Here is a 14,778-nt window from a genome sequence, read left to right on the forward strand (position 1 = left end):
GAGTATAATTAACCGGATTTAATTAAGTGTTTAACAGCATCTCAATCAGAACCATTAAGTCAGAGGAAGTCTCTAATGGACCACTTTCGGTAGCAAAGTTAAAGATGGTGTTAAGAAATAATTACTCGCGGTCACGCCCCCTTTGATTGCTTTTTGTAAGTGCTCGTAAATCTACATCGATTCCTTGCTACATTTCTCATTTGAAATAATAAGTCGATGGGCGGTTGCTCAAGTTCACATATTACAATCCAAATTGGTTCGCAGTAATTGTTAAAAACTTGAATTTCGAATTAATGACAGCATAATTGGAGGCTTTAGTACGCTTTATTGGGTAATATTACGATTCAGACGCACCGCGACGGCAATAAAAATAACGGTGCTACGGCTAAGTGCTCTAAATGCCACCAGACCTCATCCTAGATTACATTAGATGCGCCGTAATTTACATCCTCAATTGGCTAATCAATCGCTGGCAGGACGGGGACGAAATCGCGTATTCGCCACAAATCAACGTTCGGCGGATGTTACAGATGGAGGACGGTAAATCGTGAGAAATATATATTAAATTGGTATTTTTAACATAAAATAATGTGCCGCTTCGATAGTTTATTTATTCTAAATATATTTTTGTTAGCATTCAAATATGTGAGACTGACCCATACGATCATAACGATCGAATTAATGTTTCCACAATAATGCTTCGAATTTGGTATTAATGTGAGAAAATTGAGGTACATCATGCTGTTTTAGATGTGATACTAATTTGAGTTGCGTTTAAAACAAATTATAAAAACGATAACTTTTAAAACTTTAACTATTTACTGAAACCTAATATTATAAAATATAACTGTTATAAAAATTCGGCGTTAGTCAATTTTTATAGCTCTAGATACGCATCTATGCATAATTGAAACCGAAGAAAAGGAAGTGGCACCAAATGTAAAGGAAGTCGATCGTAGCTCGACAGCAATGTGTGAGAAAGGAAAGAGGTTAGTAAGGCTGATGATGTAACTGTCACTGGGAGGTATCGCATGTTTGAAACAGATATGTCGGCCCACATATTGGCGTTGCGTGGATCACGTCGACATGGTTCGCAACACGGCTAGGCATTCAAGGCCGGACTTAATTAGATAGGAAGATTAAATTTCTTTATGAGAATTACTAGTGTACAAATTCCCGGTATTGCTATAAAGATCAATATCGAGGAAGAAGTCATTTTAAAACAGAATTCGAATTTCTTTGTAAGACGTAACTCACAGAACGTATTTATTAATAACGAATGCATTTATATCTGTAACAGACAAAAAATGAGGCATTGGACGTATTGTAGTTTTTTGGAGTCGGCTTTAAGCCTGTAGTTAAAGTAGTAAGCAGTACACAGCAATACAGCGAGTTCAACCGCCGTGTAATTTTACAGCGCTAACTGCCGTTGTTTCCACTGAATGATTTAATTTGAACTTGTGTTTGTGGATGCCCCGGCTACGTTATCTTAATACAGCGTTTAGCCGGATCGCTGGCTTATCTCTGCTAGCATCGCATTATGACGTGAGAACGTTTCACACGGACCACTGAGAATCTTGAACAAAAAGGAATGTCAGCGTTGTGTAAGATTCTACTACGGTATGACATTTGGCCAATTTGCATTGAACGTGTGCTCTTGGCGTATATTCACGTCCATTTTTAAAGCCACGTTCCCTTCATTGTTCTGTTTGCTCTTGTTATTTATCATACTATTGTTAGCAATGCAGAAGTTCATATGAGTGTTTCGCTATTGCAGCGCGACGCGGACAGCGCGCAATATGTACGTAATATGAATTTAAATAAAACTGCTATTCAATTGCTTTTTTCTTTATTTTGCTTTAAGTTCATTTTATTGTTTGGCAAAATATCATATTCTTAATTGAGACCTATTTTTATTTTTTAAGATTAGGTAGCTTGTTAGCTATTAAGAACCTCCATCTTTTATAGAATTCGATTAAAACAAAATTCATTCAATGGACAACTTGCATGTGTGTACGTAATTAGGGTGAAAACTGTTAAATGTCTCATTCGTGCAGAAACAAAACACGGGTGTTACACATTTCTTAATTCAACATTAAGCAATTGACAGGCGCCGTGCGGTGACTAGGGCTTGAAGAATTTTAAGATTTCGCGTGAGAAGTGCCGTAATCCGATTTTATCTCTCCCTAGACGTGTCTTCGTGTCGTCAGATAATATAAATTAAAGAATAACAACAAATTACGAATGCGTTAACAAGCTAACATACATTTTGACAAATGACTGCTTCCTATGTCGTTATGCTCGTAAATATGCAAATGACTCAATCCATTTTTGGGTAATACGTACGAGTTGTGTGAATTTGACTTTTAGATGTTTCGACGTGAGATGATTCACCGTGTCTTAATATAAACAAATCATTAATAGCACCATATATGCATATTTTATAATGCTACGCAACGTATGTCTGCATATTTATGTGTGTATAAATATCTTCACATTCAGAGTTTTTAATTTTATTATCATGATTTGAAAATAGAACAATTCGAAGAGCGTTTTGATTCAATTTACTTCTTCGTAGTTTTTATTCAAGTAATTTGTTTAAAATCGGTAACGATGTTTTAATGGCGCATAACTAAACCAACAAAATTATAAGTGACATACAAAATCTCGTTATGATTACACTAATTTGTCGGACCCTCGTTGTCAAGTACGTACCATTCATATCACGTGTGGGAAACATTATGAAATTGAAAATGATCATATTTCTTTTAAAAGACACTAGGCTATTGCACAAAGATTCACCTAGTTTTCGTTGTTAACTATTCATTATTATGTGCCGTGGGAGAGATTTTGTTATTGCTATTGTTCGGTTTGATAGGAGCATTCCTAGGGCATTGGACAGACCTCGCGATCGTTATAGTCGAATATTTAACTGAGAATTTCTTACAACCGGTAGTAAAAAAAAATAGGAATCTATAATGAGTGAAAGAGATAAAGCGCAAATATGATTTCATCCAATATTTTATTATTATAATTCCAGCATATACCGTTTTTATTTAATTAGCTGTAATAATAATATAAATATACTAAGGGTAAGTATGTTATATAAAATATGTTTTATGTATGAATGGATCTGATATCTGCGCATTATAAAATATATTCGTATGAATACATGAATTTAAATGGAAATTAGAATTATAGTCTAGTTAATTGAATATTAAAATTGTCGATCTTAGCTGTAGCACCGTAATTATATTCAATCGGGAATTCATCAAGTTTTCCACTTCAGATAAATATTCTTTATAGTGATTAGTATGACTGTATTTGCATGTATTATGCATTTATATATCTTTTTTCATGTTCTGACATGCAAATTTTACATTGTTAAACGAAAACGTATGAAAACCTCTTTCTCGTAACTTCGCTAGCTAAATTAAGACTTTGTAGAAAATAATATAAGGTCTATATATTATAATTTACGCACCGACAATGGCGTTTGAATTTGTTACGTTTATTTGTTTATATACTATCTCATTGCTATCGATCCAACGCACCTGCATCTAATAAGGACCCCTGTTTAATTCATTATCAATTTTATGTAATTTAAAAACAATTATTCAAAGCTTAATATAAGCCTACAATTTGAGCCTGTTTATCCATAATTTTAATCAATATCTGTACATAAATCATAAAATCAAATGACCAATAATGTTGAATTAATTTATCCTTAAAAATATGTTAATTACTAATTTAAAAATTGCGTGATCAGTCGGCTGATAAAAATTACTGAAGGTTTAATCGAATGAATTTATTGCACGGTAGCAGTACGATTCAACATTACTTTAAAAATTCGTTATCGCTGACCGATTTATACTGAAAATGGATTGAATTCAATAAGAGTGCCTATTAAAATATGCTGACAGCATTCCAGCCAATTAAAACGTTGCACCAATAAATTCGCTGCTGATTTATGTTAGTCTGAATCATTAATGTGTAAGGTATGATAAGAGTAAATATTTAACTTTAAGTAAGTTATTAGTAGAAACAAATCATAAATATAATGGAGGTAAGGTTTCACGCCATGTTAATCTGTGCCGGAGTTACTTCTGTATGTTGGATGTTTTTAATTTTAGTTTTCAATCGACGGACGTAAAATTAAGGAGGTTCACAATTTGACTGTATTTTGGTTTTGTAATTAGAGAATTCTGTACGTTCTTAATTCATTGATGAGATGCTTTCCAAATTGAGTTGTAATTTGGACCAATTTTAGAATTTGTTGCCTCCCTAGTTACTCCCCCCGCAGGAAGCTGTCGTGACCTACTAACGTGGCAACTGTTAGTTTGATAAGTATGTTTATTGATGATTCTTGAAATTCAAGAAAAAATACGACTTTTTACAAAGCGTTTGTTATTGCTGCATATTCGATAGTTACATATATTATGCATCGGCATTTCGACGGATGTTCAATAAATTAAATAAAGCTAGCAGTTATTTATTTTTCCTTTCGTTCCGTTCGCACGGTTTACAGCAAATTAGTAAATATACATGACTTAAATCTAGTTTTTGATAGCACACTTTTCGACAATCCGTTTTATTATGAATGTCGATGTGTGGATTCGTTTTATTGAGTTTTGAACCTGATAATGTTAAAAGAAGACAAGGATCTTATTAAATGGTATGAAATTAAATATTTGGGTAATAAATGTCTATAACATTTTTTATCAAGTTATAAAATAGACTACATGTTTAATAAATGGCGCTTAATCCTCCAATATATTTCCAATTGGCCATTATTTCAAAACGGCCTATAAATGATCATTTTTATAAGAATCTGCAACGCCAATTATACGGTTGTTGATGATGCAATTCTAATTTTTCGCGATTTCGCACGGCGATGGGATTTTTTGGGTTTATTGTTATAAATCACGATAATATCTATAGCGAAACGATTTCATTTGAATGAAATCGAGAGTGACGTTTTGTTCAATCATTTTTTTGCATTTTTTCTATTAACATAGCGGCGGTGGTCGTTTCGTAACTTAATCGTTTTTGATCAATACATTTACGGTAATAGTTTTATTATTTTTGACGAATTTAATTGATTACACTACTTTTTGTGAAATAAAAATTTAGCTATATTCATGAATTATATAAGTTTCGCGATGTAATATTTATAAGCTCTGTATTATTGAACCAGACGTATATCGTCCATTAATGACCTAAATTCCACACATAAAGGCTAGACGCACAATTAAAACGCGCAATCGACTTGATTATTGTGCTTAACGAACTATTACCTTAATTAATTGCAGAATCGTATGTGAAACATGCATGTTTTTTGTGCATCCACTCAAAGGTGATCGCAACAAGGTGCGTGCAATCAGCTTTATGTCTACATTCATGTGTGTGAAAAAGATTTGAGTGAACAATTCAATTCCCATGCACCGATTGCCAGCGAGTTATGCAATGAAGACGTATGCCACGCATAGTTAATGAAAGTGTACACTTTTTTAAATCGTGTGAGCGTTATGGGTTTTAGTAATGTAGGTTTATGGGTATTTATGACTCGAAGCCTTTATATTCAACAAATAAGCACACTATCTGTTTTATTTATTATATATTTAACGCAAACTCTGTGTGATAGAAAACATGCATCATTCTGAGTGAATTATATCTATGTTTTATGCAGTGGTTACAAACGTAGCTACATGCTACGTGATTTTCATACCATTAAATAATTTCTTAACCCATCCATATTATAAATTACTTTAACTCAAGATAGCATGGCGCAAGAATCATAAATAGATTTTAGTGAATTAATAGCTTAAAGAGTATCTTTCATATAATTTAAATTGCGGTGATTTAAAAGCCCAAGAGTTATATAATTTACGAGTGTATTTTAAATATTTTTGCAATAAATAATATGTTAGAAACGGTATCGTTATCATTTGATCTGTTTAGCTCGGAGCGACCGAAGCCGTTCATATTATAATCAGCTTTTCACATCTTCTAATTTTGTCTTGGTCGAGTCTCTTCGATGCGAGAAACAATATCATACATATTACATATTATTATTTAACTATCTTCTAATCTTTATTCACCTCTCGTGTGTATAGAGACCTTTTAAAAATAAAGATAACTTTTGTAGAAGAGTTTGTAAAATAACAATTAAGTATCTACAATATTGAACAATTGTTGAAATGATTCTCAATTTTTTAGTTCTGTGTATGTCTATTTTTATTTTCGTTACATGTACGAAGTTGACCTCAGACGTTTGGCTGCACATTATGAAAATGAATCTAAAAATTATGCGTCTCGGTCTATACCGTCGTCTGTGCATTTTTTTACAATCTGAGTGATGTACTTGAATGCAGACTATTTCAAATTTCCTTGAATTTTTATTAGAAATCTCAGACTCTTCAGAGACTAGCAGGCTAGGTAACGAAGAATCTCATACGATTTTCGATGGGCTGCCGTATATTTATCAGTCGTTTAGGTTTAAATTTGTGTATGGTTTCATATTGACAATTTTGAGAGTGACGCGAATTCATCCCCAGTGAATACAAATACGATGCAGTCATCGTGATTCATGTGTCTGCTGCAGCGACGAATAATATTTACGAGTCCCGCATAGATACAATACCCGATATTTTTGTTCGGAAAAACTATTACTATTCAATCCAATCGATGTAAAAAATTGGCACTTTTATAAAAAACGTACTAACTATCCTGAGGTTGTTATATATAGTGTATATTGTGGAAGGAATAGCTGTGAAATAGACACTATCCGAACGACTATATAATCATGGTCTGTTTTAAACTACGTGATACGGGAAAAGTTCTCTTATATTTCATTAAAGAAACTGTTTCATGCCATAGTTGATAGTATCGTCGCAAATAGGTAAATTGTATTAAGCATCGAAATGTCTGCCGATACAATCTCTTGCATTGTGCCTACCCAATAGCCCTGTGTATATCGCCTGCTAATTTGCTGAGTTTAAAGCAGTACTAGGAGTAGCATAGATTATCTGATATTTTGTGAATGATGTGACTTTCTCTTCCCTTACATTTAGAATGCTCCAGTTTTGTAACAACATTCTACTGTAAAATATACATTGTTTTTAAAGTTTAATAGGAAATTGGATAGATAACGTGACTTTCAATACTAAAATATAAGTCAATTTATACTAAAGCTTCATTATTTGCATTTAAATATAGAAACCTTATTGTCGTTAGAAAAGTTGACTCGTTACACACACATTGAGATTATACTGGTTTCATCAAAAGATATTGAAGGAAACAGTAAACGCACTTGCATTCTAATTTCCCATCTTGTTGTGAAGGAATATTACAATTAGATAAGCCATAATGATAGATTACAATCAATTCTATTACTACTCCGTATTCAATAACTCTATAACTTTTAGCAACATGTACTCGCAAGTACTATTCTAAAGAAGATTGATGGTATCCATAACAGATGGTCACTTAGCAGTCGCTGGCTCTTGGAGATAATGTACGCGTATATTCCTGTATAATTAGAGTTAGACTGCAATTATATGCAAATGGTTATGAGCTCGTTTTGAAATCATTCATTTGTCGTCACACCTACCCGGGATAATTTAGTGACGCAAATATTTATCATTAGTATTCTGATGCTTTGCGATTTAGCAACGGTAACGTGAAACTGTTAATTTTCCGATATTGTTGTGTATTATATAACTTTATGTTTAATTGGGCCTGTATGATTTTCATAGTATATTATAAATGTATATTTTTTTGTGAAAAATTTAGTTTCGAATATAGTCGCAAGAATCTCTGTCAATTATAGAAAAGTACGCTACCTATTTTTAAAATGAAATTTATTTAATTTAAGAAACAATAGTTGTATAAAACAAACGTACGAAAACACTACAAAAAAAAAAAATATTCAATTGTATCTAATATAATGTGTAATAACAATCGAAAAACATATCGTCCGCAAAACCTTAAATAATTGTTCAACATCGCTTATTTTCTCTTCTCCGTTCATCCAATAAACTAGATACAAAATGCGCAATTATATCAAAAAATGAAAGCCAATCACATACAATAAAATATAAGACGTACGCACTCACTGATGCGTATAATAAACCGGAATATTGTCGCTGTACGCGATCGAAATTAAATCGAGCAGCTCTGACAGTTATCTAACTATACGCACTCCAAACACCAGTGAAAGCGAAATGTCTGTTTTTTTTTTAATTATTTTATAATAACAGAGATGACACAGCAGAACGCGGTATTGTGGTTTTTTTCCTGCATCGGGAATGCAATCTTCGTGCGGTCCGTGAGAAACGATTAAAAAGAATATGATTGACTTTAGATGCCACAGAATGATTGCCATCTATGAATTCGGATACATTGTAAAGTTGAACTGGTATCAATGTCTATATTACTCGCGAATAAAAAAAAGCACGGCCGATTTAAATTGGTTCGAAAGACGCGATGTCTGATAAGAATATTCTTATTAGAACCGTAATTATATACATTGAGAGTTATATCATAAAGCTGTTACACTTTCTATTGTATGTCGTCATTGTAAATACATATTTGTTATGATCGTTTTAAATACGAGTGCTTTGAATATAAAAATTGTTTGCTTTATGTTTTTTGTGTGTCAATTCGGCGATGCAGTACAAGGATGCAGTACAGATGCGGTTTCGAAGCAACGTAATTTTTTTTTATATTACTTGTACTCCTATTACAATAAGCGTATTTGTTTTCACAAAACCGAAAACATACACTCATGTTATATTAACTGTTTATTTTCGTTTCTTAAATATATTTGTTTATTTTAAAATGAAATAAATAACTATTATTTAAAATAATTAAACATCTTTTACATACCAATAATGTATCATCACACGTTATTAAAGTTAGAAGTTTAAATACAATTTAAGGAATAAAATAGGTTTAAATAGTTGTGTCCGGTATAAGGTTTTTGTTATTTTAATATCACCTTATATCACTTTTTTTGCGAAATTAATATATTTATAATATGCGTTATAGCAGTGCATAAATTGTGCACGGCGCTATTTTAGTATTTTAATAATGTGAAAATATTTTTATTTTTTAATTTGCAAGTAAACAATTCCACCGAGGAAATTATTATTAAATTTTGATAAGTCAATAAAACACACAAACATTTCAAACTAAAGTATATATTTATCTAGATAATACATTGAATTCGTTAACCGTTATTGTATCCATAGAGAAAAAAGCAATAAATCGTCTTGTTTCCTTTTCGATTGAATTTAATAAAAGTGAAAGATAAGGTAAATAATAATGAATGACTTGTCCCAAGCAAACAACAATGGTTGTAATAAAAAGACGCACCGTCGGCCGGCGGCGCGCGATTTGACTTTCTGGTTTAGTGGGTCGAATAATCTTGTTTAGTTTGTTTTTATTTATTTTTTACTGTGAACAGTGAAAATTTGTAGTGAAACTGTACAATATTAGATTATTTTAATTTACTTTAAACGGACAATAATTATTGCAATGCGTTCGAATCCAAAAGTCAGCTAAAATGATAGATGAATGATGAGAAGATGATATAATTTACTCGAGTTTTTGGGCTAGTGCTATTTTATCATTTTTTATGTTTAATAATAATAATTACAAAGATATTAAGTGTTTGAATAAGAATTAAATATTTTTAGTATGATTATCTGACACAATTATTTTGAATTTTTGTTTTTAAATAAGGCGCTTAAATGTGTTGTACGCTCATGGTAATAAATTGTTTTTTTTATGAATATAGTTATTTATCTTTTAATAAACAATATGATACTTCAAATATTGTGGTGGTCTTTATAAACGTTAAAAAGCAAAATAGCAAGAAACGTTATCGAAATGAAAATTTAAGATGATATTAAAATATTTAACATTTCATCAATTTAATGTTGTTTTAAGATTTATGTTTATTATAAATTTATTATTTTGTTTCTTTAACAATAGCTATGTTAAATGAACAGGTGATTAGTTGTCCTTAAATAATTTTAAAAGGAAAATATTGAAAAAAATCACGATTATATTTCATGAATAGTACTAATTCTAAAACATTTTTTATCTATACACAATTAATAAAAAGAATAGGACCTACCTTTTGTACAGAAAAAAATTATCAAAGATGTCTCAACGAATCCGATTTTAAATCGGTATCAAAAAGCACTTTTCCAACAGAATGATTCAAAAAGTTTAATAAAATCCGTCGCAATCGCGCTTATTAATAGCACAATAGTTTCACATTCGTTATCACTACGTTTTTAATCACAATATCCATAGGAGTCAGTAGCACTCGATAGTATCCATTCCATTACGGGGGTGCAGATTGTCGGAGCGAGCGAGCTTAAAGCTATGCGCGTGCGCAGGCCGGCATTGCATCGCGTTATCACCGCGAGCGGCGCGCCGCGCGACAACAACAGAACTTGAGAGCCGATCTCAATAATAACAAGAAAAGAAAACGGTCCAGTTTCAGCGAGGCTTCCGGATGGCTCGGACGGGGCGCGGTCCGCCATCTCTCTCACACGTACGGTATCATTTCGCTCTCTCACTCTAACGGTACTCGGTTGCTTGAACGATAGCGCTAGTCGCAACCGCGACGCCGCCCCGTGCGCCTGTGATACTGCCTTCGAAAATCGAATTGGATTTTCCCGCCATAATTACGTATTTTACATCGTCAATTTATGTGACGCTACGAATGCATAATTATTATTAATACAAATGAATGTACGATTATAACCAGCGCCATTTGGTTTACACTTCTAGTTAAATTAAATCACATCCGTTTATGCAACACATAAAATATTTTATATCTTATCGCTCATCATAAAAAAGTGTACTTATTTTCTTATCACACTATAAATTCAGAAAAGCTACAACGCCGTTGAAATCTTTTGTACCGTATTACACAATGTATTGCTACAGATAGTTTTCATGCATTTTTTAATTAAATGTCGTGAGTCCGATAACGAATGATTACGAAATAGCTTTAAATCTCACAGTGGACTGGAGGTTGGTGGCGGAGGCAACACTTTGCAGAGTTTTATTGCGATAATTACATACGACATGATCGTGTTCAAAACACGTTGAGTGCAGTTTATAGCATTGTGCGGATGTCATAAAGTTGTAGATATGACGAATTGTGTATTTGTACATTTCGCATTTATAACAAGGCCGAATTTGCTCGGTTAATTCTAAGTTACACTCACTGTTTTAAATTACGCTAATAATAATAATATGCTACACTTTTATACTTACATCATATTTTATTAGTATGGATGCTGCATAATGTGTATTTATGTATACTTCATTCCATTATGCTTTAGGTTTTAATTTAAAAAAAAAACTAGAAAACACTGTCTTCGTCATTCATACATCTCAAAATTATATCTATTGAACAGAACGGAGTTTCAAAACAAAGGTACTGTTGTCTATTTATATAGCTAATACATTTTTGGAGTGTATAAATATTTAATTTATTAATTAAATAACATAAATCCTTTATAAATCTATTAATGTTTTAAAATTGTTTCACAGAAGTTCCTTAAAATCATAAAATATTATAAGCGCTATAGGTCAATCAATATCCACAGCGCCAATTGATTCACCATAGAAGTAGTGTTTTTTTTTTTAATTTTGGACAAATATCCAATTGTTTTTATTATAATAAATTCAATAATTATTGAATTTTCGTTCAACGTTGTGTATTTACAAGCAGTCAATGTACTCGATAAGCCATACATTTTCAGTTCTTCCTTACATTTAGGAGGTAATAGAGGTATATCATTTGAATTGTTCAATTAGTTTGTATTTAACGAACAGTTGAAAATCATTTAACCTAAAATAACCGAGTTATAAGCTTTAGGAATGAAAACCATACATATATTTTTAATTTTTAAACACGTCTTTTTCTTTTTCAAAACAAGTATTTGCATTTTTATATATTAGTGTAAAGTCACCAATCAGCCTATCTATATGTTCTCTTGTTTTTTTCGTGCAATATTGATCTTACAAATTACTTGTTGAGAAAAAAAACATTAGAGGTAAGATTCTGTTTATAACTCATATCAATAGGATATACTCGTATTTCATAATCTTTGATACGCTTAATGTCAAACCTCTAAATCAAAAGACCTTATTATGTACCTTGGATGGCGGTAATCTATTTATTTATGAAAAGTATTACAAATTAAGGGCAGTATGGTATGTTAAAATGTTCAAAGAAATTCGAAACAACTTTAAGGTGTTAAAACTGTACTTAACAGTCCGTTAAATTGCATAAAGAGGTTCATCTGAACCTGTTATAAGAACAACTCTTTTAAGAAACGAAAACTGAGCTTTTAGGAAACCTAATTATGTTTATTATATTCGTAATTGCGGTTGATTTTGATTCTTGGTAACATAGTTACATTGGACACGATTTTATAATTATTGTTCGCACACCAAAATGGTAAAAAAATACACTTCTTCTTGCAGAAGAGTTATAGATCAGCTTATTGACGTAATAATTACGTGAGAGTTTTAAAACCGAAAAGTAGTTAGAATCTTCGGTGGACAATCTAAATTTTGGTTTTGTAAATTGTCACAACAAGTTTATAATTCTATTTGAGTAATTACGATAAAATGATTTAGTAAGATATTATGACGTAAATTTGCTCATAACAGAAATATAAACCTTGGTGGTTTGTGAATGTAATTATAAGAAAAAGGGTTGTATTCCCAACATGAACTTTAACTTTAATGATTACTGCAAATCTCTTTTATTTTCACAATATCACGACATGCAATAAAAACAATAAAATTTATTATTTTGCGCTGAAATTTTAACGATCGCCAGACAACCAGATTTTGTCACTAAATTTGAACTATAAAACTATATCGCCGCATAATATCTTAATTAATTTCAACCCTTAACATTAACCATATCTTCAATTGCTTCATATTTAACTTACCTTAATCACCTACATTCAACAAGCTGTTTTATTCAACATAACTACTTGTTTGTATGAAAGAGTTCTCATAATAAATGAATTAGGATAGGTTATGACATTTGTTAAATAATATATTGAACTTTTAATATGATTATGATATTCAACCGTATGAATCCATATTACCGATTTGAAGATTCGCAATCGAATGCAATTAATCAAATCAACTGCAAAACGCAGTGTGTGGTCGACTGAACACAAAAAAGTGATTATAACGAACAAGATCACTTCAAAGGAGAAACCTGCTATTAACTGTAATGTTACGCAAACAATTTGATTAGCAGTTAGCAATAGATCGAGTTTTTTTAGAGTTTGTTTTCTCATTTTGAACTCGATGCGAATTACAATAACGCATCGAAGTTATTAAAACCTGTCGGTCAAGTCAGGTGGAGGTCCGCAAACGTGGAGCAAAATTGCGTTCATTTTATAATGGAGACGGTATGTAAGGAGTATGTTTAACATATGATGAAATAATATATAAATACATGTACTACTTATATTAAATACCATCCTAAAACAGGACATAAAATATGTCAAAGATATTAAGATAATTGCAAAAACATAGCCATTGGCCGTCGTTATATTAGTATGTGTATAGACTTTTATCGTTACTATTATATTATTGTAGTACTAAGAATATCTACCATCGTGTCGTAATAACTTTCTCTATTATAATTGAGAAAAAATAAAACTGACTCATAAGTGGCCAATCGTCTCAACATGGTAACATGCTATATATTTTCTACACACGTTTTTCAATACATAACCTCTTATAAGGATGATTGCAAAAAGCACTCTCGACATATTTAGTTATATCGTTTAAGCCTTGCGAATTAGTAGCTCCAAATGAATCGTTCAATTGCGCAGTAGCGATTATAGTATAGGTAGAAGTTGCTAGCAGGGCGTGGTCGCCGGAGACCTTAGAGAACGGATGTAGCAGCCTCGTTCGAACTGCCATTCCAGATCAACGTTTGATGATAACCACATCTGAAATAAAAACGTATCGCTTGAGTGAAAAGGTCAGGCTGTTGCCCTACAATAGTTAAATTGAAAATGATGATCATTCACACGACAATGTTGCTAAAACATCCAGTATTTTAATGGAATAATTAATGTCGATGCTCGTACAATGTAATCATGCTCTTCGCTTTCGACAGTTTTTCCTGCACCAGATAATTATGATATGATAATTTATGTCCATCGCTTTTGGCTTGGTGCGATCGTATCATAAAGTTTTATGGCTTAATTTTATTCGCCGAATCGCTACTTGAAAAATGATGACAGAACTAATTGTTTGAGTCTGTGACGATGGAAGAATCCCTCCGGTTTCGGATCGAATAAATTCGGATGAATACGTGTCGTTCTGGTTTGACATTAAAAGTAAGGACTGAGACCGCTGGTGAGTTTTCCTAAATAGTACATAACTCGTCATTAAAGATATCGTTACAGTTTTTGTACGGCTTATATTTTTTGTGGCGACAGGCTACGTATGCTAAATATTTCTTCGAGATCGTGCAACTTCTTACAAACTCCGTTATCAATGATAATGAGGTCCGAGATTGATCATGAGTAGGTGGCCTCGTAATTAATTTTAATAAGTATCCGCTTGACTAGCCGGAAAGGTACCAATGTACAGATCCGTAACTATGAGGTGATCTGATTTAATAATTTATGTGTAAGGTACCGCGAACTTATCACGGATATGTTTTGTCATATTAAACACTTTGTTTTTCATATTATGTCTAAG

At 32.0% G+C, this 14,778-nt stretch overlaps 1 protein-coding gene across 1 annotated transcript in view; it reads right to left on the bottom strand.

Moving 5' to 3' along the window:
- Window positions 1-10,500, bottom strand: part of LOC119839858 (transcription factor hamlet-like) — a 73,446-nt gene extending 62,946 nt beyond the window's left edge. Inside the window, exon 1 of the mRNA XM_038366270.1 lies at window positions 10,145-10,500. The gene's annotated coding sequence lies outside the window, so the exon portion shown is untranslated. The remainder of the gene's footprint in view (window positions 1-10,144) is intronic.
- Between the last annotated feature and the right edge of the window lie 4,278 nt (window positions 10,501-14,778).

The sequence above is a fragment of the Zerene cesonia genome, chromosome 5 (genome assembly GCF_012273895.1).
Source record: "Zerene cesonia ecotype Mississippi chromosome 5, Zerene_cesonia_1.1, whole genome shotgun sequence".
In the NCBI taxonomy this organism is placed as follows: Eukaryota; Metazoa; Arthropoda; class Insecta; order Lepidoptera; family Pieridae; genus Zerene; species Zerene cesonia.